Source organism: Protopterus annectens, chromosome 3.part0 (assembly GCF_019279795.1).
Source record: "Protopterus annectens isolate FY-2018-M chromosome 3.part0, PAN1.0, whole genome shotgun sequence".
NCBI classification, from domain to species: Eukaryota; Metazoa; Chordata; order Ceratodontiformes; family Protopteridae; genus Protopterus; species Protopterus annectens.
This window is the reverse complement of record NC_056731.1, coordinates 1,512,476,495-1,512,492,560: the sequence shown is the minus strand read 5'-3', so window position 1 is coordinate 1,512,492,560 and position 16,066 is coordinate 1,512,476,495. Positions and strand designations below refer to the sequence as shown.

Sequence of the window (16,066 nt, the reverse complement as noted above, 5' to 3'; positions counted from 1 at the left end):
AACTATACCATAACATTCAGAACAGTAAACACAACCTTAAAAAAATTCTGGTCAGCTATTAAAGTAATTTTACATCCCAGCCAAAACTTCAATGGCAGCCCCTCTCCCGGTAACTCACAGCTCAAAATGTCAGCAGAATTCAACTCTTACTTCATAGATAGTACGGCATCCCTAACCAAGGACTCCCCAAAATGTAATCCCAACTGTGCCGAGCAGCTGTAACTCCACATCCACTTTCTCCTTCAAACCTGTGCTCACATCCTATATACAAAAATACTAAAAATCATACCATCCGCTACTCTTCAGCTAATAACCTTCCAAGTGAGTACCTTAAATAGCAGCCAACAGCATTGCCTATTCTGTCTCAATCTTTATTAAAAGGTCAGTCCAAGAATCCTACATTCCCTCTCTGGTATATATATATAAAAAAAAAATCATACATTATGCCTTTGCACAAGGAGGAAATTCAACAGACATCTCTAACTTTAGACCTATAGCATTCTCACCTCCCCTAAAAACATACTCAAAAACAATTGCTAAAATATTTATTTGAACAAAGCCAATTTTCTACGGCGGCTCGTGGAGAAACACTCCAGACGTATGTCTTTGTAACGTGGGAGGAAACCGGAGCACCCAGAGGAAACCCACATGAAACCAGGGAGGACATGTAGACTCAGCACAGAAGGCACTCCAGATGAGAATCAAACCGGAGAACCTCTTGCTGAGAGGTGACAATGCTACCGCTGCACCAGTGCGCCATCCAGATTTCATGCAGAAGAACTCCTACCCCCACATAACATGGTTTCTCTCCCTCCTACTTTATTAACACTGCGCTTCTAACCTTTACAGATATTGTCAATAAAGCTAGAGATAACAGCAAGCTGATCTACTCCTTATTTCTAGATGTGCCTAAAGCCTTTGACAGTCCACTTTAAATGTCCTCACTAGGTTTATCTCTGCCCACCCTTCTATGGTTCAAAAGCTACTTGTCCCTAAGAATCAATCAGTAAAATGGCACTCCACCCTTTCTCCATAACTCCCACTCACCACTAGTGTACCACAAAGCTCTATCCTTGGTCCACTCACCACTAGTGTACCACAAAGCTCTATCCTTGGTCCCCTTCTCTTAACATTCTCACCAACACCCTCGACAAATCAGGCCTTCTTAATGCAATAAGTAGATCACTTCACTCATATGCACATCAGACAAACTGGCACATCGCCAAAAAGTTACTCAGGAAGCTTTAACAGTAACCAAAATGTGGCTTTATAATTCATATCTCAAAAAAAAAAAGGGGGGGGGGGGGGACTACTTTTCTTCCCAAAAATACCTCTTTCAAGAAAAAAAAAAGAAAAGTAAAATCTTCCTCTTAATACATATCACTAAAGTCACTTCTCATAGTACTAGGGATGATAATCTTAACTTTGACCGGCGTATACAAAATTGCAATCAAAACTCACAAAAACTAGGGATTTTTTTATACAGCCAAAAACTCTCTCATCAACACAATTAAAATAATACTTGCCACTACTTATCTTCTTCCCTACTACTTCATGGCTTTCCCATCTTTACTAACTGCCAAGCATCACAAATAGCAAGACTTGAACAATCCTATAGGAAAGCGGCTAAATTTGCAGCAAATACCCCTTTCACAACCCACCACTGTACAAGCACTACAAAAAACTTAAATTAGTTAGCACTACCCCATCAACTACCTTATTACCACTTCTAAAATTATCCAGCATTCATCTGCTTGTCCAACACCAAAATATTATACACAACTATGTTTCCACTCAGTCAGTATGATCCAATGACAAAAAACTACTATATGTCCACAAACCTGTTAAACTAGCTTAGCATGGTCTGCACTCATATAATGTTGCTAAGGCCTAGAACTTCTTACCTATATCCATCAGGTCAATGCCCTCCTACCAGTCCTTTAAAACCATTCTGAAAGACATCCTAGCCAAAAGCTGGCTCTGTTACTGCTGAACCCTAGAATAAACTATATCCCTAAATATGCATACGTACCTATTCATACCTTACACCTTCTTCATTCCCTTCCTAAATTTAACCAACTTTTATACCCTGACAATCTAAATTTGCCATAACCCTGTTTTTTCCTCTCACACTGCAATTCCTTTTTTGCATTATACTAACTTAATTTCTTAAAACTGGTTAAAATTTCTCTATTAAATCATTGTCATACAAGTTGTAACTGTTTTTAATCAATGTCACATTAAATAATTATACCAAATTAGGCACAACTATAAATGCTGTTGCATTATTTTTGAGGATTGTAAAATTATTGTTCTTAAAATGTTTTTGTAATACTTTGGCATTTTTCCTCCCAGACCTCTGCTGAAAATGGGCACCTAAAAAGTCGGGTTTTGCTGGTAATCAAACGTTTATAAATAAATGCTCATCATACAACACACACACACACACACACACACACACACACACACACACACACACACACACACAATGTTTTTACAACTGTGCTTAATTGTAAAGCATTCTGATACATGGCAAGAAGACTGAACTAAAGACATGAAACACTGTAGTGTTAACAGTCATGTTTACAACACTGGAAGGATGCATGATTGCTCTGCTGATGACCAAAGTATGGTTTATCAGCTGAGAAGGGCTGGCTGTGAGGTGAGTGAAATCAGAAGATAGGCCTACTCACCTCCTCCTAGTCTCAAGGAGGAGTGGAAGTAGAAGATCTCCACAGTGGATTCCCAATATTAGTGGGGTTTTTTTGTGCAGGCAGACACATGAGGAGGGTGCAGATTATAGGCAGTATAATGTCCCTTACACAAATAAGAAATGCCCTTGTTACAATCTGCTGCATGCTCACGTGAAGTGACAAACAAGATCTTTAAATGAAAAAACCCTCCTTCTTTAGTACTAAAGAACACAACATACACGACAGTGACATGTACAAAAACACAGCAGATTAACTTTTTTCTTCAATGAACCTTTTGTACTAAGCAGTCAACGCTACACATTAAAATGTATGCATAGCTGTTTTCACAAAAGTGGGCAACTACACAGTTTTATTCAATAATAGAAAATTATGGCTGTATGTAAGAAAGTTATTCCTTTAAAGGATTTTCACTGTTTGCATGAAGTTATTTTCTCTACAAAAAATAAGAATTCAATGCTCTATGTGCAGTATTGTTTTTCAGACTTGGATAACTGCAACTCGGGTCTCCAGTGAATACCGTTTGCCAGAAATTATCATCTACCTTATCAGTTTTTCTATAATTTCTTTGCTTTTGAGTCTGCAACTGTATCATACAGACCATAAGCTAATTTGAAATCAACTTTCTCAGGGGGATTTATTTTTGCACATAACTCATCATTCTAGATCCAGGGGGCATTTCTTAATTTTATTCTTAGACACCAATAAATGACACAAAATGTGATGTTCACATTGTAACTCCTGTCTGTGCTGCTTTCTTTCTAGTTTCTTAAGAAGTTAACGAGGATATTTATTTTTGTGTCCAGGTACTTTCTTCTACTAACTTAGTTTCTGTTGTGAAAGCAATATATCTGCTTATATATTTATTAAGTTTCTAGTTTTCTCCATCTTTTTTTTACACCCTTGTTTCTTTTTCCAAATTTATCATACTACTTTGGAAACCATGAAAAACATCCGTTTACTCCCAACATTTTCTCTTTCACTAATTCATGGTAAGGGCCACCTTATTACTTCTCACCCAGTTTTATTCAATAAAGTCAGGAGAAACGTTTGCAGGAACAATAAAACTCCCCAATATATCATGCAATCATGCCACCAAAGTTACAGGGTGTATTAGACATCTTATCCTGCACTTTTACCCAAATGTACTTGAAAGCCATCCTGAAATAAAATCAACTTGGAAGACATGTACGGCAGTGCAACCATCTACTAAGCTTAACTTTTAAATTACCTATGTATGCACAGCATTCCAAAACAGCAGCAGTACTCAAAAAGTAAAAGTAAAGGTACTCAAACCAGTCTCCTACTTGAGGAACTGTAAACGAGTACTTGTTTATTATTATGACTTTAGCATAAAAATGAAGGAGCAAAAAACACTGCTTGCATACACTAATGGCAGTGGCATGTTAACTGAAAGCAGAAGCACCTATATACAGAAAAGGGGAAGTTTAATTAGAATGCACATTACAGGTTCATGTTGCCTGCAGTGTAGAGAGGGTACGTCCACTGGATTAAGATTAGGCACAGGTCTTCTGTTACTGCTGTTGATACTGTGCTGTTTAGACAAAGCTCAACTCTGGTTTCTCTCTTTACAACGAATGCTTCTCTCTCTTGATACTTCCTATTATTCTAACAAGACATGGAGGTCCTTGGAGCAGTACAATTTGCATAGGTTGTCCCATTTCTGCTGGCACTGCATGCTATTACTTGTGAAATTTACGTCTGTCATAAAAACTAGATATGTACATCTATCTTGAAACCAAAGAACTGTTGCCAAGACGTTGAAGTGTTCTAGCAAGCATAGCAGCTCTAACACTTTGCATTTTAAAGATTACAGGCACAATTGTATGGTTGGTCTAGTTTTCTGCTTATAACTTTCCTTACTGGGACCCTCCAAGTAAACACAAGAACTGCGCCATTCTTACCACCTTGTTTTGCCTGTGTTGCTACAAAGCAGCAGAAGTATCCTACTGGCTTACTACTCCTGCTTATACAGCCTTCAAATTTCACCATTTCCTTTGCTCTTCCCATTCAGTCTTGTCCTGAGGCTGTGTGTGATGATCAGCTACTTCTTTACATTTTTTCACTTTCTGCACATTCTTGCAAGTAACTAAATGTAGGTATGCAGTACCTATGTGAGCTGTCAAACTTCTTATCCTCGCACTGCATATTAACCATTCCACCATCATAGAAACAAAAACTGAAGTACAATAGTATGCCTCTGTCTCTTCTGTTACTCACAGCTTACTGGATTTGGTTTGTTAAAGCACCATCTGTTTGTGTTTAAACTGAAAACTTTATACGAATTATTACAGCTGCATTTAATTCCTGTATTTTGTTTTCTCTCACATGTATATTCTACTGGGAAAGGATGCCTTTGGTCACTGGATTTATGTGGCAGTCCCCACTCCCTCCCCTACCCCCTAGATGTAGTCTACTGTAGTGACACACACACAAGATCACAGGAAGTATAAGGCAACTGAGCAGAGCAGACATTTACTCCTTACCAGAACTCATCCTTAAACCTTGTGCTCTGCCAAGCCAAGGGTGAATTTGTGAATACCCATCCAATCATCTAGATGCGTTTTGAAGGAATAGAATGTACTGCACTGCTTAATTTACAATGGAAGTCTATTTCAGAGATGGTGAAGGCATTGTGTAACTAATCTTTCCACTGTGTTTTATTTGCTGATGTAGTTTCAGATCTCCGGTCTTAGTATTAGTGAGAGTGTTTGACTTATGGAGATAAGACAGATCCTGAACTACTGGTTCCCTAATGATGTGGGAAGCAATACACAGATCACCAGACAACACTGCTTCTAGTCTTTTCTGGTGGTGTACGGTTCTTAAGCCAGTCATCTTTTTAGGAACTTCTGGGGTCTTTCCAGATATTTATGTCTAGTAAGAATCCAAAAGGGTTCACTGTACTCTATGATTAGTCTAATGACCAAAACACACTCAAAACAATTCTCTGCTTTAAAAAACTCATAACAGTATAACAGCCAAGAACACTACCAAAGATGGACTCAAAGCCCTGTCACTATGCTCAGCATACTACAGACTGCTAAGAGGTGACCTGCGTTTGGCATACAAGGCATCCTCCAACCCAATATTGACAGATTTACTGCACATCAGCAAGTCAAATGGTATCAGAAATATTTGGTCTAGGGATCTAAACCTCTTCTGCAACATCAACATTAACAGTTTGGAGGGACAGGTACATCTCACAGAGGATACTACTGCTCTGGAACAGACTCCCCAGCCCCATAAAACAAAATTCATCCCTGCCCACATTCAAGCTCAACTTGGATTGATGGATGGGAAACAGAAAATTTACATCAGGACTAATGGACAGAGGCAGCTAATAAACAATTTATCCCATGCATGGGTCCCCACAAATTATCTATGGTATGACTCCAGTTTTTCTCATTAGAGGTAATACATAATTATCAACTATGGGATGGATAAGCCCAACTGCTAACCAAATGGTATAGGTTAGTTCAAGCACAAACAGAGAAACTGGCTAGACTTAAAGCTACTGCAAGAGCAACTAGACTAGTACCTACCTATGAATCTGTAGAAAAGGTAACTGACATAAAAGTACTAGGTGCAACTACAGATGAAAATCTGAAATCTAATCAGCACATAAAGCAATGTCATCAAAAGAGAATTCTCTACTGGTCAACCCCAAACTTAACTGATGCAATAAGGAAAACCATTTCCCAAGTTCTATCTCCCTCCCATGCTCTTTCATGCATCAGCAACACAGCAAACTTAATTTAGAGGTATGCAAGCATAACGTCTGCTACAAATCACTTCTGCAGAACTCAGCACACCTAATCTATAACCTGCTAGTCACAGCCCACAATTTTCTCCACAACCCTGGCAATTGTCCCTCACTTAAAAAAACATCACATCCTTAAGCATTACTTAATGTGTAGAGAGTTACACTCCAGCAAAAAACTTCTGGACATCATGAAGTCAAACAATGCCACAGGAAATGCTCTTTATTCTAGTTATGTCATCATACTTTACAACACCATACCAATTCTAAAACAGATGGGCAAATTAAGAGGCTTCAAACCCACATTAAAACACCACCTGACTAACTTCATGTACCTCACCAGGATAATGTGGAACCTTCAAGCCACTACCATGTCTGCAAGACACCTGGCTTATAGACACCTTACGTACGGACCAAAAGTCTCTTGCACAACTATACTACCTCACCCATATTTCTCTACAGATTTTTCCCTTTATCCTCAAATTTCCCTACAATACCACTTTTCCTTCTCATCTCTCCTCCTATGCCCCACTCTACCTCCTTTTTTCCATTTTGTAATATAAAGTTAAAATATTTTAATGCTGAAAAATGGAAATATCACTACATACCACTCTCAAACATCTTGATATTAATATTACATTTCCTTAAAGTAATTTTATGCTGTTTGATACTTCAGTGTTCCATCAGAATCCTACATATTATATTATTTCATGATGTCTCTATTTTTACTGTACGCATTATATCATTTCAGGATTTCTCCACTTTTAATTGAAGTGTTTTCCTTGGTACATTGCAACACTGATGTATACAGTTTTATTCCCATTGTTTGGAGCTTTTCTCCCTGGGTTTACAATGAAAAGGGACTTTTCTTGCTCAGTCAGATTATTGTTTGGAGCTCTTCTCCCTGGGTTTACAATGAAAAGGGACCTTTCTTGCCCAGTCAGATTACTTTGGTCAACAAATATACTAATTAATTACCAAGATGATTTCTCAGAACGAAGCATTAAGCCCACCTCACTAGCATTACCATAATAAGAATGGATAAAAAAAAAAACTGAGGTACATTGTCCTGCAAGACATTTGTGCCACAAGAAGTCGTCTTTCCAGAACGCAGATCTAGGTCACAGCGCTTTGTGAAACTATCCAACTATTATCAACTGACAGTGGCACTACTAGCTCTCAAGGATGTACATCAAAAACAGACATCAGAAGCTATAATTATTCTAAGCTGCTATTACTCTTCTACCTTAAATGATCAAACATGGCTTCATACAAGCAAAGGCATGTAGCTCCCAAATCAATTACTAGGAGGCGATGGCCACCAAGAAAACAGTCTTCAATGAGATAAATTTAAAAGTCTCTGAAACACCATGCTCAAGTGGGGGACAAGTTAGCTTGTCCAGAATGAAAATCAAGTCCAAAGATAGTAAAACGTTCTAAGAAAATGTAAGGAATGCACAAACCATTTATGAAACAGCTAATATTGGGCATCAGTCCTGCATTCCATAAAGTCATGATGGAAAGAACAGTTGAGACATGCAAGGAAATTGAGCAGTACAAGAGACAAAGAGCACAGAAAAGTATCTTATCGGCTAGCCAAATGCAATGGGCAGTCCTTTTCCTCCCAAATGGACAGCTTCTTCAATTTAGCAGGATTAAGTCAGATGAGTGGCAGGCTGCATCAGCCAAAAGATCTTGTGAAATAAGGGTATCTAATACGGGATACACAATGGCAGAGCTGGCTATTTATCTTACACGTTATGTTTTTCCTTATCTTTGCAGCCACCTCATTTGACATGCACTGTGTTTTTTCTTTTGTTCTTTTTGATTAGAGGTATTTGCCTCAAACAACAGTTTAATGCTTCTATAATGGCAGTTTTCCTATAATGCAATGTCCTTCCAAAAAGACTGAAGATGTTACGCATGAAGGCATTAGCAAAATTGGCAAAAGTAAGGAAGCCATCTGCACCATGCAAACAGTCTTAGTTGTGCAGAAAGCTCAAACTCGCATCCTGGACCAAGGTCTGCCAGACCATGGTCAGAATGGAACCAAGCACCTGAAATACATAAAATTAGATTGAAGTGAGCAAGACTACTGCTTCAGCTACACATTAAAATGTGCTTCTACCATATTTAAAAGAAATAGCTCACAGGGATTCTGAGTCTGTGGCCAGCATGAGGCATTATGCAATGCATCTCAACAACTACAGTGCTTGTGCAGTGAATTAGTTTAGGGGGGCAAGGGGAGGCGGTGGAGAGAAAGTTAAAAGTGACATGCCAATTACTAACAGCAAGCATCAAGACACATGTGCAAACTGTCTGGGATGAGGGTTGAGGTTTTAGTCTGTATATAAATTACTGAATGTTTTCAGTACTGCAAATGTTTGGGGGGAAAAACAAGTTTGGGGAGTAGCTGCACAGAAAGCCCTATTAAAGAAGCATTTCACGAAAACAAGTTAAGGAAATGGAGAGCTCTAATGCTTATACAACCAAGGGAAAATAGTTGTCAACCACGAGATTATAAATCAAGTTGTAGAAACCTGAAGAAATTGAAGCACTCACCTCCCCTCTATGACTACATCCAACACAATGCTGTTTGTGGACAGCTTCTAAAGTGATCTCAGGAAATGGTCTAAAGACAGCTTCTAAAGTGATCTCAGGAAATGGTCACCCTCAGCCAAAAATACAATGCCAAACTCAGGAATAAACCCTTACGGTACAATCCTAGTATAAACAAACTATACAATAAGTGATAGAAACTCATCACCTTAAAGAACAAGCTCAAAAGATTAAAGAACCCAGAAGAAAAATCAAGTCCCATAAAGGGAAGTACAAACTGAAATCTGCCACCCCATGTTAAGGACAACTCCCAGGTCTTTTTCATCTGTCAAAAACCATAGAGGCAATACCAAACAATGCAGGGAACTAATATACAAACACATACTCATTCAAAAGCAGACACTTGACTCGAACTTTATCTCCCCCCAACTCTCCCCACATATTAGCATATCTAACCCCCTCTCCCAATCACTTCGAAGCAAGCCCTGAGGGCTTTCTCTCCAAGGCCAAAAATACTAATTCACTAGGTACAAAGCTGCTTCCTTGTCAAAACCAAGCACAATTTTGTGGACTTGCTACTGAACTATTCAGTTTCAGCCTCTCCATTGGGCTCGTACAAGAGGTGCTGAAAACTACTGTAGTTATTCCACTCCACAAGGGGTGACCTACTACTTATTCTAGAAAGTATAGACCTACAAGCCTCACCAACCTTACCTTTAAAGCAATGGAGCACATCATCATAAGACTTATTAACAAGGACATCAGCAATCTATAATTAACAGTTTAGGCACAGCATACCTCTTAGACTTGGTGGGCTTCTTACTGGATGCAAACATCAGTTCGCAATACCTACGTGGCTCTGACAAAGGCCTATGATACCATCCCTCATTACAGTCTAGTTAATCAAACTAAATGTCATCCATTGGACAGCAAACTAGCCTGCTGGGAGCACACACTCATCAAAAATGGTTATTAGTAGAAGTGGCATCCTTCAAGGAATGGTCCCTTAAGCAAATTCTCTTTAGTATTTTCTTCTCTGATGTCAAGGTCGACATCAATGGCCTGTGGCTGATCAGGTTTGCTAATGAATGACTGCTTTCTCAAACTACCCAACTGACGTCCAGATTCCCCTAGAGGGCCTGACACATATAAATAAGTGGTGCTTGGACCACAGCCTTAAGCTAAGTGCCAAGAAAAGTAGCACTGTGTCCTCTGGCAAAAACAGGCACCGATGTACTTACTACATAGATGGCACCCCTTTGAAAACGGACACAGTTATCATGGACCTTGGCAATGGGAATGCCATGTAGCCACTATTATTAAGAAACCCTTTTATCTAGCCACACTGATTATTAGGGGTGTTTCTTCAATTTCAAAGGAAGTGATCCCTCTCTACTCAATCCTCACCAGACCCATAAGAGTACAATGCTCCATTTCAATATGTATTTGTCTAAACACATAACACAACCAGAAAGGCCACATAATTTCTTCACAAAGAGAATCAAGGACATATCTTTCCTGTGTCATGCAGACTGCTCTAAAGCACTCTCTATTCTCTGCTCCCTACAAACTCCTAAAGGGGGCCTCTGTCTTGCTCACAGAGCCTCAAAGAATGCAGTCCTATGCGACCTGCTGAATATCTCAATAATCTAACAAACAGAAATTGGCTGAAAAGTTACTTAAAAATTTTAAATGCATATAAAACACGAAAGAGAGAATATAATGCTTCTGAATGCTACTGTTATCTTCAATAAAAGAGAAGAGAACAGAAACAAAGAACATTAGAAATAGTATTAGAATGGAGTTTTTGGGACCATAAGTTGACTTCCCTACTAAACATGGTACACAACTCTAGAAAAGAATAAGACTATCAAAACACCTATTACAAACATATACAGTCTTGTAAATTCATACTGAAACAGACTATAAACAATGCTTTGTGATCACATCTTCTGCTATGCCATATATGGCAAAAATAAAGCAAAAAAAGTACAGTTGTGTACACTTACCATAAATGCAGATGTTCGAGTGTATTCACTGTTGCAGTCATTACATTTGGGTTATCTGCTTGCAGGTAACCCTTAGCCGGCCTGATTATCAAAGTCTTCGGCCCTGGGTCGGTGTCTCTTCTTCCATGACGTCAGGTAGTCAGGGGTATACTGCAGCCGACGCCATTACATCAGTTTTTCTTACCCCAGATGTCAGGTGACCCCCATAATGGGAAGCAATTATATACAAGGTTACACCTCCAACTATAAGCAAATACACCAGAAAGCTTAAATACAGTAAACAAGAAGAGAGGTCTAGCAAAAAGAAGTCAGGGGGCTTGAGGGAGGGTAACCAGGACTGCAACAGTGAATACACTCGAACATCCACATTTATGGTAAGTGTACACAACTGTACTATGCTCTTCATGTTTCACTGTTGCAGTCATTACATTTGGGTAGATTACCAATGCTAAGGAAGCGAGGAGGCAATTAAAGAGCATTAGGACCAGCTATTAGGCTCTGCAAGACTGCAGTGGCCAAACCAGCTCTGGATTTAGAGAAAATAGGCAAGTGGTAATGCTTGGTGCCGGTATGAACAGAACTCCAGGTAGCAGCTTCTAGGATGTCCCTGGTAGGAACACTTATGAGAAAAGGCTGTTGAAGTAGATGCAGCCCTGGTGGAATGTGATCTTATCCCCTGCGGGGTAGGTTTTCCATGGTGCTTATAGCAGAAATTAATGCAATGGCCTATCCATTTAGAAATGATTTGCTTCGAAATGGCCTTCCCCTCTGCCCCTACAAAAAAGGCAACTAGCAGCTGTTCAGTTTTCCTGAGAGGCTTAGTCCTGTCCAAATAAATTCTAAGCTGTCTGTGCACGTCCAAAGAGTGCAGTATTCGTTCTCCTTTGTTCTGTGGATTAGAAAAGAAGGTTGGCAAATTAATGGACTGATTAAGGGCCACACTGGATACCACCATGGGCATAAAGGAAGGACTGATCCTGAGGGACACCCTGTCTGCATGGAAGATGATGAAGGGCTCCACTGCCACAAGGGCCTGTAATTCAGACACTCTTCTTGCTAAAGTGATGGCTAGAAGCAAGGCTGTTTTCCAAGAAAGGAATTTCAGCTCTGCAGTTGCAGCTGGCTCAAAGAGAGGTAGAGTGAGCTTTTCCAATACAACGTTAAAGTCCCAGGCTGGAGTAGGGGCTCTCTTGGGAGGTCTTACATTTTTGGCCCCTCTGAGGAATTGCTTCAGTAGGGGGTGACAGAAGAGGGGTGGCTCCATATTATAATGTGCTGAAATGGCAGAGGCATGAATTTTAATAGAAGAGAAGGAAAGGCCCTTGTGAAGCATCTCTGTTAAGTATTGAGGAATATGCGGTAAACTGGGCACTTTTGTGCCCATCTCCCGGGTTTGGCTCCAGGAGCAGAATCTTTTCCACTTTTCAGCATAGGATTTTCTAGTACTAGACCTGCTTGCCTCCAGAATGGCATCCAGCACTTGCTTATTGAGGGGATGGTAATGGAGAGCTCAGGTAATTAGCCAGGCTGCAAGGTTCAGGGTTTGAAGCTGGGGGTGCAGAATCTGGCCCTTCTGCTGGGACAGCAGGGAAGGGGTCTGAGGCAGGTGCCATGGTTCCAGCAGTGACACACTGCGCAAGAGGAGGTATACCAGTGTTGGCATGGCCAGTCTGGTGTAACGAGTACTGTCCTTGGTTTGTCCTGCTTGATCTTTAATAGAACTTTGGAGAGGAGAGGCAGAGGGGGAAAGGCATAGACTGAGAGGTTTTCCAGCTGAAGGACAGGGCATCCACTTTCCAAACATGTCTGTGGGGAGTCCTTGTGCAGAATTTGTCCAATTGGTAGTTCTGAGGGAAGGCAAACAAGTCTATCTCTGGGCTCCCCCATTTGTTTCTCAACATGTTGAATATCTTTGGTTCCAGTTTCCACTCATGTGGGTCCATGAGATTTCTGCTTAGGTCATCTGCCAGTGACTTTAGCTTGCCTGGCAGGAATTGAGCTTGTAGGTGCACCTGGTAGCTCAAAGCTGTGTTCCACAGAGCCATGGCTAGTCTGCAGAGAGGGTATGAGTGGGTTCCCCCCTACTTGTTTATGTACCACATAACAGTGGTGTTGTCTGACTTTACATAATTGTCCTGGAAGAATGTGGTCCTTGAAGGCTGTCAGAGAATTCTGTACAGCTAACATTTCTTTTTGACTGATATGCAGGTGCATTTGACTTGGGTTCCATTTGCCCTGAATGCACTGCTCTGCCAAGTGAGCCCCCCATGCATAGTCTGCTGCGTCTGTTGTTAGGGTTTGGGCGGCAGGGGGTAGAGTGAGTGGCAGTACCTTGTTGTGGTAGTAGGCCTTTGCCCACCAAAGGAACTCTGTCTTTATACAAGGGATGATAGGAATCATTGATTCAAGGTCCTGAGAATGTTGACATAATAGGCTTTTTAGATACCATTGCAGTTTCCTCATATGCAGTCTTGCATATGGAATTAGTAGGATGCAAGAGGCCATGAACCCCAGAGCTTGCAGTGTTTTCCTTGCAGTTAGCTGGGTCTTTGTGGCCAGTAATTTGAAGTAGGCTGCCAAATAAACTTGTTTCTCTGGCGTGAGGTAGGCCATCTGGGAAGTTGTGTTCAAGCTTGCTCCCAGGAATACAATTTGTTGCCAGGGTACTAGATGAGATTTCTTTTTGTTTATGGTGTACCCCAGTGAGGTTAGCAGTTTCTTTACAAATGCCAGATGATTTAATAGTATGTCCTAGCTTTCTGCCTGAATTAGACAATTGTCCAGGTATGGGTATATTTTAATATTTCTTTGCCTGCAGAATGCAATGACTGGAGCTAGGCATTTTGTGAATACCCTGGGTACAGTAGATAATGTCGCCTACCAGGCATTTCTGCCTAGCATGGGAAGCAGCTGATGAAGAGTTAGCATTCTGAATTTTGGAATTAGCAAAAAAGTGTTTAGGATAGATAGGTCCAGGATAGGATGCCAAGAGTTGTCTTTTCTGGGTACCAGAAAAGTCTGGAGTAAAAACCTTGTCCCCATTCTTCTGCTGGGACAGGCTGAATAGCCCTGATACTTAGAAGAGAAAGAACCTGCTGTTGAGCCTCTGCCCAATGATTTGGGGGTAGGTCTGGCCATCCTTTTGGGTTTGGTAAGGTGTGGAAGTGGAATCTGTATCCTTGGGAAACTATATTTAAAACCCATTTGTCTTGGGTAATGAGTTCTCAGTTTTTTGCATGCAGGGCAATCTTTCCCCCTAAAGGTGCGGTCAGTTGGGCAGGGCTTGGAAGGTTTAAGGTTAAGTCATTGTGACAGTTTACCATAGGGGAGTGTCTTACTACTTACAGCTTTGGAAGTGGGAGCCGCCCACTGCTTAGACCTGTGAGTACCTTGAGACTGTAGCCTAGGTGGTTTGCTGTTCCCGCATTTGGACTGAGAAAACCTGGAAGAGACAGGAAAGGACCAATTCTTAGAAGGCCAATGCCTACTAAATCTGGGAGGCTGTACTTACAGGAAATCTTTAACAGTTTGCATAGATATAGCTTTTTCCTCCATCTTTTTAAGTACTTCTGCTTTGTTGCCAAACAGGCGGTCTTGGTTTAAGGGAGCATTTAAGGGAGCATCCAGTAATTTTGGCTTTAACATGATCTGGCAAAGTTTGCTCCTTAAGCCAAGAATGCCTTCTAAGAACAGACCCAGTAACAGCAGCCCTACAAGATGCCTCTAAGGAGTCAAAACCGCATTGCAAAGTACGTTTACCAACTTGTTCAGCAGAATGCATTAAATCCTGTAATTCTTTATTTTTCAGCACAGTCAGGAATCAACATCAATTTCTGTTTAAGTAATCCAATAATATGCTGCTGGTACTTGAACATATGAAACTGGCAGTTTAAGGCCCTAATGGCCATCTGTCCAGAGCCCTGGAATCTCTATCAGAGGGAGTAGGGTTTTTGGCAGTAGTAGCCTTAATGCCTTTGGGTCCCTGTGAAATGGTCTCTGGGTCCACAGTAGGATTCTTAAAGAGGAACTTGTGAGAGTCAGTTACTCTGTAATACCAGTCAGGTTTCCAGGAAGCCAGAGGTAAGGTGTCTGGGGCCAGGCTAGATTCCAAGACAGCATCATCTACAATGTCCAGTACAGGAAGGATAGCTAAAGGCCTGTGCTAAGGCAGGAGTAAGAATTCCCCAAGCCTCTTTTTGGAGTCAGACTAATTCTGGCTTTCCCAGCGGAAATGCTCCCTAAGAGTGTGCAAATTTTCACCAAAAGGGAAATCTTCTGGAGGGGAAGCAGAGGGAATGGAGTCCTCTGCATCAGAATCCTCAAAGGTAGATGAGGGCAAATCCTGGTCATCAAAAGAAACAGAAATTTCAAAATCCTGATCGGAAGAATCAGAAGGAAAATCAGTTCTAGATCTTAGAGGGAGAAGGGTGGCTTCCCCTAATTAGAGTAATAAGGTCTTCAGCCATTCTTATTTGTTTTTTAGGCATATGGGCCTGACCATGCGGTTTGGACATCTGTTTTCTAGGCGTGGACTGAGTTTTAGGCCTTGAAGAAGAAGATGGCGTCTGATATGCAAGTTAGTAGGCCTGAATACACCCTCAGAAGCCGGTGCCTGCACAGTGGCTCCGGAACCATCCAAGGTAGAGACATTCACTGGTTCCATTGCGGCACACCGGACTCCGAATTTATCTCAGTAGAGGCCTGTGAATCTGAAGTAGTGGGTATCAGGGGCTGTGAAAGTGCCTCACTGAGTACCAGCGAACTGGCGACTAGCTTAACGGAAGCATCGTCGGCAGCTTTGGACCTATGCGGTCTGTCTCTGTCTTTATCTTTACGTTTTTTCGGAATGTCGGTAGTTGGATGGCTTACCGAAACCATTTCTGGATAATTAAAATGAGTACCGAAATAGTTAGATTCGAAAATGAACAGACGACAAATAATATGAGGATTGAATAAGGCACAAAACTGACAGCGAGGGATGTCGTGGTCTGGGCCTAAGCAAG

The 16,066-nt window shown here is 40.9% G+C and overlaps 1 protein-coding gene across 1 annotated transcript in view; it reads right to left on the bottom strand.

Moving 5' to 3' along the window:
* TGS1 (trimethylguanosine synthase 1) overlaps nucleotides 1-16,066 on the bottom strand; it is a 1,147,018-nt gene that overhangs the window by 896,150 nt on the left and 234,802 nt on the right. The window lies entirely within an intron of this gene.